Here is a 10112-nt window from a genome sequence, read left to right as displayed (position 1 = left end):
CGGCTCTCTGTGTTTGCGATGTTTGTGGGAGAGAGACAGACAGACAGAGAATGAGGGAGGGAGGGAGAGAGGGAGAGAGAGACAGACAGAGGGGGTGTGGGGTGTGTGTGTGAGCCTGGGGGACAGTGACTTGCTGGGGGGCAGAGGTTGTGTGAAGGAGAATGTGTGGGTGGGTGGCCATGGCACCTCTCCAGAGCAGGGAATAGTTTGAGGAGGGTGACTTGGTAATACCCAATATTGAATGTATTGAAATGCTAAGCAGCTCTAAAGATCTGTGTCTGATTTTCATTAAAGCTGCAGAGGCAGGGGTGTGATGGGAGGGGCAGGGGCTCCATCACCGCCTGGCAGGTCTGATTACAGGAGCCAGAGCCAGGTCCTGGCCAGCACCGAGGCCACCCACACCACTGCTGCCACCTTCCCAGCCGCCACCACCGTTGCCAGCCTGCAGTCACCTCAGCCCGGAGGCGGCCCTGGCCCTACGTTAGACCGTCTTGGTGACTGAGCAACCTTAGCTTCTGCTGCTACAAACCAAGGCGTGCCACCCCCATGCTCCACTTGGGCAGACCCCCTCCCCCTGCCTCCCAGGCACATCTGCTCCTCTGTCACACGGGCAAAGAACCCCTGTGCCACCTCCAACCCATTCCATCCACGCTCATTTTCCGAGGCCTGACGGTGTGGGGGCAGGGGGCAGGGAGCTTTGCTGGGCGCCAGGTGTGGGGGACACATCACTTGTCCTCTGGGAACTGTTAGTCTGATGGTACAGTCAGATCCAGAATAGATCATTTCATGGCAGTGCGGTGGGAACACCAAGAAGCTACTGAAGGGGCAAAAGGCGGGAGAGCTAAACAGTGTGGTGCCAGTGCGCACGTGGGAGGAGGGGGGGAGGGGTCAGTGCCCAGAGAGGGGAGGTGATTTCCCTGAGGTCACACAGCCAACAGCAAATCTGGGACCAGAATCCAGAGTCCCGGGCAGCCAGGACATGGAGAGGGGTTTGTTCACATGTCAGGCTTGTGGAGGGGTGGGCGGTGGGCATCTGTGCCCCAGCAGGGCAGGGAGGAATAAGCAGCTGAAGGAGGGTCATCACTGATGAGGTGCCCACTGTGAGCTGGATGTTTTGCAATTCCCCTCTCCAGTAACCCCACACCAAGGCTACAGGGGTATCATACCACTTAACATTTGGCTCCCTGAAGGTTTCAGAGGGGGAGAGCAAGCTGTCCAAGGTCACCCAGCCAGGAAGCAGCAGAACTGAGATGTGAACCTAAGGTTATCTGACTCTCAAGCCTGTGTACGTCCCCTTGGCCAGACAACTCCCTGGGGTGGGTTTCTGGGGAAGGACACAGAGTGTAACTCGGAAGCTGGAGACCCATCAGTGGCTTGTGGTCACCTAGAAGGAGCTCCTGAGAGTCCAGTTTAATCTGGAATTGTCCCAAATGCAGATTTACTTCCTGGGATTTGAGTGGAAGAGGGGGCGAGAGCCCAGGTCTGCTGGGGGCCCAGGCTCTTTGAATTCCGGCCAGGCTGTTTCTGGCCCTGCCCAAGGTCATTTGTTCGGGGAAGAAAGCAGCTTCTCAGCCCTGTGTGCCCCGCCTTCCCCGCTCTGCGCTGGGAGCTGGGGGAGGCTGAAGGACAATGTTTCTGGTGAAAGCAGATTACCCGGTGAGAGTGAGGGGCTGGCTGGGTGGGATGGCACTGTGGTGACAGGTCCATCAGGCGCCTCTCCGAGGGGATGTTTCCTGGGGCTGCTGGTGACAGGCCTCGGCTGCGGAGGGAGTGCTGATGAGGTGGAGACGGGCTGGCCCCACGGCTGGAGATGGTGATCCCCACGCTCACAGTGGCCTCGTGGGCAGGGGCTCAGCCGAGTCTCTGATGCCTCCTCCCGAAGCCGGAGGAATCTCCCATCACCAGGCCTGTTCTAGCTCAGGACCACCCACTGGATCCGTCCCCTCTAAGCCCATCGCACACCCGATCCCACATCCTACCCTTGATACCTCGGCTTCTGGGGGCTGTTCTGGGTTCTGGCTGGATGCCAGCTCTGTTCAGCCAGACTTTAGCCAGGACTAGCACCCCCCGCAGCCCTCAACCTCTGGACCCTGAGACTTCTGAGCAGCTTCCCGGGGTGGGGGGCATGGAGGGGCTGCTCCTCCCAGTGCAGGAATTCACAGCTCTCCCCTCTGGCTCTTCCAGCCCCATTTCTGCGGCCCCTTGGCTGACTCCTAGAATTCCTGACCTCATCCAACTGTGACCTCCTGGCTTCTGGATCTCGCCTCCTGCTTGTCCCGGGATGCCCATCTTCTCACTCCACATCAGCCTCTTGGCCTCACTCCACCTTCAGCGTGCTGGCTCTGTGCAGTGGCTGGGGATGTGTTTCCAACCCTGGACCCCGCTGGAGGCCCTGCCCCGGCCCTCAGTCCAGGCTTGGGCTTGTTCTGTCAGCATATCCCCCCACCAGAGCTTTGAACCCAACGTGGGAGCTCAGCACTCTGGCCCCACCTCTTCTCCCCACCACCGCCAAGGGGCTGGGGGCTGGGGATGATGAAGTCGTCTGGGAAGGAGGAAGCTAAAGATGTAAACGAGCCCGTGAAATCCCCGATGACAGCCGTGACCACTGTGGCTCCAGCCATTAAACACGGAGCTTTAACGGCCCCCGAAATACACCTGGGGCACTTGTCAGAAGCTCCTGCTCATCACACGTGCACATGCGAGCCATGCACACACGTGCAAACGCATGCACACACACACACAGGCTCAGCAAGCAGCGCAGAAGGCAAGGATGGGGGACCCTGGGAGACGGTTCCAGTGGTCCCCTTGGCCTAAGGATGGGGAGACTGGGGCCCAGGGTGGGGGACCCAGGCATCCTTCCACAGTCTGTGTCCCTCGTGGCCTCCCCCTCTTTCAGATTGCACTTTACATATGCATCCTCTGCATCCTCTTAAACGGCTTTGATGTGGGTTGGATGCTATGGAGTATCCGCCCCTCCTCTGGTGCCGCAGCGCAGCTCCACACATGCAGCACGGTGCCTGGCACACAGCAGGCACGCGGAGAAATGTGTTGACTGCTCCATCAGTTGCCTTAGCATCACGGAAAGTTCCTAACCGAGAAGCTCGTGCTTTGTCTAAGGCCCACTTGGTCGAGCTTAAAGTCCTGGAGGGGGAGCCTGGGCTCTGAGTTCTGGCCGTGCCACAACTCCTGTGTGATCTTGGCCTCCTGTGTGACCTTGGCCTCCTGTGTGACCAAGGCCTCCCCCTTTGGCACTGGTTTCCTTATCTGAAAAGTCCCTGTCCTGGCCTGGCCATCGGGGCATCCCGTGGTGGTTGTCTGAATCACGTGGTGAGTGGTGGCTGACCTGTGGTCCCTGGCCAGGGATGCTGTTCTGGCAGCTGTGGGAGCTCAGAGCCTGCTGGGCACTCGGGGCTGAGGAGGCTCTGTTACGGGTGCTTCCTCTGTGGGCAGTCATCATTGTTCACACAGCACTAAGCCCACGGCACGTAGCAGATACTCGGGGAAGGTTGGTTAGTCTGAACTTGGCCACCAAATCCTGTAAGAGTGCATTTTCAGGAAGCATTCAGGAGTCTCTCCTTGTGTGTCAGTTCCCCACTGAGGGAGTTCTGTGTCCTGATTCTTGCTTACCTCTCTAGCCATGGGTCTCACCACTCCTACTGTCCCACTCTATGCAATAACCACTCTGAGCTTTCAGTTTTCCTGGTCTGCTGTGATCTCTCTGGCTCCCCTCTGCCAGTCCCTCGGCTGGCACACTGCTCTTTCCCTTTGCCTGGTGAACTCAACTTCAAACTAAAACTTCACGTCTCCAAAAGCCTTCCCTGATTGCCCATGCCTGGGGTGGGTGCCTCCTCAGGCTGCCCAGCCTCCTAAACTTCTGCCGTCAGAGCTTTTCCCCGTGACCTGTCCATGCTGGGCTGTCTCTCTTCTCCAGGCGCCTGGGGCTTGAAAGGGCCCAGGTGGCGTCTTCCCCAGGCTGGGCCTGGCACATGGTGGGCACTGACCTGGACCTGCTGAATGAACGGAGGACCCAAGGGCAGCTCAGGGCTGGCAGGGTCTACCGTACGCTCCTGTGGCCCCACTGGTTCCACCTCATGATTTCAGTGCCCACCTGGCTCCGCCTGAGGGCTGCCACATGCGGCCATTTCTGGGGCCGAGACCCCTCCACTGGGCTGCCTGTCCTGGAGAGCCCACGGCCAGCTGCTCTTGCGCAGTGGGCTCCACCCATTGTGCTCAGCTGAGACCATCCTTCCAAAGTGCCAGGCCCAGGGCTGGTGCGACAAATGCTGGCCATTCCCTCCTGGGCGCCCTTTCCAAACACAGCGGGCCCCTCGCTCATGCTCCCAGGGGCCCTAGGGCTCTATCCTCCCCTCTTAGCCTCAGTTACTGGTGCCCTTTCCAGGGGTCACCTGTCATAGGTAAGGGGAAGCAGGGTCCAAGGACGTTTATTGAAGTTCTTGAGCAGAAAACCACCTGTGCTTGCCCAGCGGTGGCCCGTAATGAGACCAGACCCCAAAGGATCATCTGTGGTGGAAAAGGTTAGGGCAGACCTTTGCAGGAGGGGACAGGTAATGGTGGAAAAGCAGGCAGGCCGGGCTGGAAGGGATGGTGACTCCAGGCAGGCAGAAGGAGCGTGATGGGCCCTTGTCCGGCAAGCCACCATCGTCAGAGGGCTGACAGCAGGGTAGGCAGAGGGTTGCCAGGGGAAATTTAAGTGCAGACGGTTGGCGAAGGGCAGGCTCAGGACAGAACTTTAGATCCTGGGATTGGGGACACTGTGGAGTACCAGGAGAGGAGGATGGGGGGAGATAGAAGGTGGGGAGGAAGCTACTTAACTCCTCTGGCCCATTTCCTTATCTGTAAAATGGGGATAATAATAATAGCTTCCCCATAGGTTGTTCTGAGGAGGAAATGAGTTAACATAAATACAGCTCTCAGAACAACTCCGGATGCGTATTTGCTATGATAATGATGATTACCGACTGTACACGTTTTGCTGTTATTGTTTTAGTAATGACGACCATTTGCTGAGCAGCAGCGCTGCTGGCTACTCACATAAGGACTCATTTAAGCCTCACCGCACCCTGTGGTAAATTCCCGTATCCGGACTTGCAGAGGAGGCCTAGAGGGGTGAGGTCAGTTACCGGGTCACAAGGCTGGGGAGCTGCAGAGGGAGAAGGACCCGGACACCAGCGTCTTAGAGAGCCCACGCTCAGACTTTTCCCCAGGGCCTCCTGCTCTCCGTCCAGGGCTCCTTCCTCTGTTTCTTGCTGCTTCAAGGACACAAGTCATTGGTTTGGTGATCCCCGGGGGAGAGGTGGGGAGCCCATAGGGCAGTCGCATCTTGGCCTGGTAAGGCTGGCAGTTGACCCAGTGAGCATGCTCTGAGGGGGCCACTGGTGACCACTGGTGGCTGGGCATGTTGGAGAGTGGGGGGGCCCCCACTCCCTGGCCCTGGGAGGGTGGCCCTGCTCAAACCCTCTGCCCACCTTCTCATTTCCAACAGAGACTCGTTTAAGAGCAATGACCAGCTTGCTAGAGGACTTCAAAGGTAGTATTTGATGAATTTTAGCAGCTTCAGCAAAACTCTAATTTGAATTTCAGGCGCTGGTGTGTGATTTCCTCGGTGACAGCTCCAAGGGATGCTTGGGCTCCGCTGTCATCCAGTGGGGCCTCTCGCTGGCTGCCGCGGCAGCCGCCTGCCTTCCCGAGGAGGGGACAGGAGGCTGAGAGGAGCTGGAGCTCCACTGAAGCTCAGGGAGGAGGGGAATAAACAAGTGACAGGGAGAGAGGGGTGGGTGGGGGAGGGGACCCGAGAGCAGAGACGAGGGACAGAGGGAGACGCTGAGACAGCGGGAGGAGGAGGAGAGTGAGGGTGGGGTCAGGGGCACTGGGGAGAGGCAGAGCCACAGAGGACAACAGAGACGGAGGGGAAAGACAAGAAGACCCAGAGGTAAAGAGGCGAGAGAAGGGGGCGGGGGGGAGAGAGAGACACCAACAGGCCAAACTCCAGACTGAGGGAGCTGTGAAGAGCCCCAGGACAGAGGTGGAGACAGAGACACAGGGAAGACAGCAGAGGGCGGGAAGAGACAGGGAGTGGAGGACGAACAGAGGCAAACTGAGAAAGACGGGAGAGGGGTGAGGAGACCCCGAGAAAGAGGCTCATTCAGCCGACCCACGTTGACTAAGCACCCGCCCAGGGCCAGGTGTGGGGGGTGTAGGGCCCTGGGGTCCCAGGGGCGAACAAGAGAGGCAAGATCCAGGGGGGTGGAGGGGGCCTGTGCTCAGGGCACTGGGTGAGTGGCAGAAGGGAGTTCTGCCTCCTGCCCCAGGCCCGCCCACCTTAGCTGGTACGGCTGTTCCAGAGGTGAGGGGGCAAAGTCCTGTGTCTCCCGACTCCACAGTCCTGCTCTGAGCCCGTCCTCCACCCGCTGCCCCGACCCCCAGCAATGGGGCAGCTTGCAAGCAGGAACTCTGATGCCCAACCCCAAGGCTGTATGTGGCAGGGGGCTTATTTCCCATGTAGCCCTCCACCACACAGACACACACACACGCACACGCACGACTGGGAAGGAGAGAGGGAAGGGAGAGACAGAATGAAAGAGGGATCTAGGAGCAAGGAAAAGAGCCACTTGGTCTCTCTGAGCCTCAGTTTCCCCCTCTGTAAAACCCGGGGCAGAACATCACACGTCTCAGGGCTCTTGGGAGGTAAACTGAGAGGATTTGGGGAAGGGTGTAGCCCAGCACCTGGCCCAGATGACTCTGAGCTGAAGGGGCACACATTCAAAACAATGGAACTGGGTTCTGAGATCTATCTTCCCCATGACGTCCCCTTCCTGGGGAAGAGGAAGCCAGTGCCCTTCTCTCCTCCCAAGCTGGCATGGAGGGAAGCCTTATGGGGCTGCCTGAACCTTCAAGGCCACGCAGGACTCCACCAGCCTCAAAGCAGAGCTCTTGGGGTCACAGGCCTGTAGCTGCCATCCAGGCTGGCCCGTGGCCAGGGAGGAGGGACTAGGAGAGGAAGGGCAGCCCAGTCCCAGCAGGAGCCACAGCCCCCCTGCATGGTGAGAGTAAAGGCTGGGGGCAGGACACGACATGAATTCTGGCGCAGCACGGTCCACTATGATAGCCACCAGCCAGCATGGCTACTGAGCACTTGAAATGTAGGTAGTCTGAACTGAGATGACTTACTATAAAAAAACATAAAATATCTCATTAGTATTTTTATATTGATTACATGCTAAAATGAGAATAATTTGGATATATTGGGTTAAATATATTAATTTCACCTGCTTTTTACCCTTTTAATGTGGCTATTAGAAAATTTAAAATTGCACGTGGCTCATATTATATGTCTGTTGGACTGCACTGTTCCAGAACATCTGAGCTGGAAGAACCGTCAGACAGCCAAGACTTGGATCCTCCGTTGTATAGGTGGGGAGACTGAGGCCCAGAAGGGAAGGGACTGGCTCCTGGTCACACAGCCAGCAAGGAGTGTCTGGAAAATTCAAACTTAGGTCTCAGGGACAGAGTGGGAAGGCACCAGTCTCTCTTGTGTCACCCTGGCCACTAGTTCATTAGGACGGGATGAGAAGACATCAGTTCTGAGAGTTCTAACAACTGCGAGGTGGATCAGGAGCTTGAAAAGACTCCTACCAGGGCCGTCGAAGGATCCCGACCTCAGGCCTGAGGCCCTCACCAAGGATGGGGGCCAGAGAATTAATGATGCCACAGCCACTGAAGGAGTGTGCTCATTTAAAAAGAAAAAACAGGCGAAGCTGCACTGTGGACAATTAGGAAGTCCTTACATGCTTGATACAAGGCAGAATGGGAGTGCTGAAAATACGACCTGCTCCGTGTCTAGGGCCCTCGGGGCCCCAGCAGAGGGCGGTGCAAGGAACAAAGCCAGCGTCTGTAGCCGCATCTGGCTGGGGGCCTCGGCCAGTCCGTCAGCCTCTCTGGGCTTGTGGATGTACTGGGTTAAATAAAATACGTTATTTATATTTTCCTCGTTCGTGGCCCAATGTCTTAAGAGTGCAGGCTTTGGAATCAGACGAACCTGGCCACTGGCTCTGATACGTTATCAATGACCCTGAGCCAGTCACTTAACCTCTCTGGGGCCCCACATCCTCATTTGAGAAATGTGACTAACTCCTACCTCAAAGGACTGCTGGGAGGATGGGCGATGGCAGACGTGACGTGCTCAGCCCCTGCCGGGCACACAGGGGCATCTATCGGTTCAGCAGATATTCACCTGCACCTGCACTGTCCTGGGCACAGGAGCCAACAGTGAACAAGACAGGCTGGGTCCCTGCCCCTGTGGTGCTTATGGTGTAGGTGAGGAGATACACCAGTGAGTGATTTATAAAAATTTAGATGGCGCTAAGTGCTATGAAAAAACTTAAAGGAGAAAGGCCAGAGAGTGGTAGGGGACTGTTTTAGGCAGTGTGCACAGGGAAGGCTCTTTGAGAAGTGACATTTGAGCTATCGTTAATATTGCCAGAATCTGAGAATCCTGGTGTCAGGAGGGTCTACGAAGGCCACCGATCTCAGTCCTCCACCTCCCTGTCCGCCCACCAGGAGTGTTCTTCCAGCACGGCTGAGATGCCCTGATACCAGACTTCCGGGGTTCAACCCCACTTCCACCTCCTAGCAGCCATGTGACCTTGGGTAAGTTCCTGTACTTCTCCAAGACTCCGTTTCTTCACCTGTATAATGGGGATAATAACACATGACGAGGCCGCACTGGCCTCCCTGTGAGGGCCAATTGGGCAGTCTGTCCACCCCCAGATGCTGACTCTGGCCCGGGCATGTGCTGGCAAGGCAGACACGGAGACAACTGCGCTCCTGCCCAAGTTCCAGGACCCAGGAAAGGATAAGGTGCAACAGAAGCACAAAGGAGGACTTCCCAGAAAAGACGACATCTGAGTCACAGCTCACAATGCCTTCAGGCACAAGCAGGAGCTGGCCGGGAAGGAGGAGGACGGGCCTCCTGGCTTGCGGGAGAGCACAAGCAGAGGCTCCAGGAGCAGGGAGCCGCTCTTCCTTCTGGCCCCAGAAATGGGGCCAAGCACAATGTGTGGGGGGGCTACTGGCAGTTTGATAACCTGGACAGTGAACTACGAGGCAGGAATCGCGAGTGATGAGGCTGGGAGGCTGGCAGAGGTCAGATCTCGGAAGGCCCTGTCTGGCCAACTAAGCCGCCAGGACTTCATCTCGGGTGCCGTGGGGGGTTGGAGCCAGGGCATGATGCGGTCGGGTCCGTATCCTAAGCACATCTCTCTGACAGTTGAAAGGTCTGTGAAGACAGCTCTAGGGCCCCTTGGGCCTTCCCTTTTCCGGCTTGGGGTCTCCAGGGCCCCCAGCTGCTCCCGAGCCCGTCTCCTCAGCACATGCTCTGCTTGTAAATGGCACCCACCAGAGTGAGAGATCGTGGCTCTCAGACGGACAGCCCAGGGCCACCCATGGGAAAGCTGAGCATAGAGGACCTGAAGGGCCCGGTGCATGGGCCTCCCTAAACCCAGCCCTGCCTGGGTCTTCTCAACCCACCCAGACCTGCTTTCAGCCGGTGGTTTCCAATCCTGGCTCCCCCACTTACTGACTGTGTGGCCTTGGGCAAGTCATTAACTTCTCTGTGCCCCAGTCTCCTCACCTGTGAAATGGGGAGGAATCTCCTCATCACAGGTGTGTGTGAGCAAATGAGCGCGTGTATCCAAAGGCCATGACCGATGGCTTCCATGTGCCTCCCCGCATCCATCACCCGTGGGAAGGAGATGGGGGAAGGGACGGTGGCCTGTCCCAGGATGCTCACTCAGCACATCAGGGCACAGCTGGGACCAGGACTCAGGTAGTGTAGCACCTGGTCTGGAATTTTTCCCACCGTATCAGGTTGCCATCAAGAGCAATATCTCAACTTGAGGATGAAGCTCTAATGGGGGGATTCCAGACAGCTTCCTGTGGTGAGATGTTATTTTTGAGCTGAGGATATGAAAGAAGGAAATTCTCAGCCTTCCCTCAACCCACTCTGCACCCCACTTACCCAAAGGAACCCCTCTATGTAGGCATCTGCTTACTCTGCCCCTGGACAGGGAGCTGGGATCCGAAGGCTGGCCACG

This window comes from Diceros bicornis, chromosome 13, assembly GCF_020826845.1.
Source record: "Diceros bicornis minor isolate mBicDic1 chromosome 13, mDicBic1.mat.cur, whole genome shotgun sequence".
Classification (NCBI taxonomy): Eukaryota; Metazoa; Chordata; class Mammalia; order Perissodactyla; family Rhinocerotidae; genus Diceros; species Diceros bicornis.
The sequence above is the reverse complement of the archived record's forward strand: the minus strand, read 5'-3'. Positions refer to the sequence as shown.